The sequence below is a fragment of the Echinops telfairi genome, unplaced genomic scaffold, assembly GCF_000313985.2.
Source record: "Echinops telfairi isolate 266 unplaced genomic scaffold, ASM31398v2 ScPeMD7_7469;HRSCAF=8507_0, whole genome shotgun sequence".
NCBI classification, from domain to species: Eukaryota; Metazoa; Chordata; class Mammalia; order Afrosoricida; family Tenrecidae; genus Echinops; species Echinops telfairi.
Window position 1 is genome coordinate 94,953,830 of NW_022111372.1, and position 1,378 is coordinate 94,955,207.

The following is a 1,378-nucleotide window of genomic DNA, read 5'->3' on the forward strand; positions in this document are numbered from 1 at the left end:
CTTTGGGTTGACACAGAGGATAGTCTTAGACTTCCAGAGGGTGACTCCAGTAACCCCTGTGACTTGCTGAAGGCCCAGTTTGGACATAGCCTTGGTGCCTTCTTTCCTCTCTGACTCTGCTTTGCTTTCCTGACTGGTTCATCCATTTCAGCTGCCGCCACCAGCTGAGCTTGTTGTGTGGTTGCCTACGTGGAATCCTGCTCCTCGAGCTCGGTACTGATTCATCACTGTCAGATTCTGTCCCAGATCCTGCCTCAGCCTGGGGTTGAGCCAGCTCCTGCTCTGTAGCAGGGATAGTTTCTGTGGTTTCACCGGGCATTCGGTACAGGAAACGCGGGACCAAGATGGCGACAAAAAGACAGTGAGCAAGAGCTTGACCCAGACTGTTGCAGAGGGCAGGCTGACACAGAGAGCAGGTTGTAAATCCTTACAGGAGCAGAAAGCCTCATCTTTCTCCTGAGGTGTGACAGGTGGGTTTGAACTTGCAATCTTGCAGTAAGCAGTCCAACGCTAATCTGATAGCACCACCAGGGTTCCTTCAAAAAAGAATCAGCAATTGGAAAATATGGACTTTGGTGATAGAAATTATGCTGGAGACCACGTGACAGAATTTTACAAGACTAATAATTTATTTATTGCAACAACATAAATGGTGATTACACACACAGACTTTACCAAAAGAAACAAATAGACTACATCTGTGGAAAGAGACCACGGAAAAGCTGATTATCACCAGTCAGAACAAGGTCAAGGGCTGACTGTGGTATAGACCACCAATTACTCACATGCAAGTTTAAGTTGAAACTGAACAAAATTACAAGTCCACTAGACCCAACATAAGACCTCAAGTACATCCCACCTGAATTTAGTGATTATTCCAAAAATAGGTTTAAAAAATAAGCTATTAATGACCAAAGACTAGAAAAGCTGTATAATGACACCAGGGATTTCATCTTGCATGGATCCACAATCAATGCTCATGGAAGCAGCAGTCAAGAGATCAAATGACACATTGCATTGGGTTAAAATGTTGCACAAGATCTTTTTAAAGTGTTGAAAAGCAAGGTATTTCTTTAAGGACTAAAACACGCCTAACCCAAGCCATGGTATTTTCTATTGCCTCCTGTGCATGTGAAAGGTGGACATTGAATCAGGAAGACTGAAGAAGAATTGATGCATTTGAATTATGATGCTGGCAAAGTATATTGAAAGTACCATGGATTGTCAAAAGAACAAATAAATCTGTCTGGGAAGAAGAGCATCCAGAATGCGCCTTGAAAACAAGGACAGTGAGACTTCGTCTCATGTACTTTGGACATGTTGTCAGGAGTGATCACTCTCTGGAGAACTTGATAAAGTAGAGGGACAGTGAGAAAGA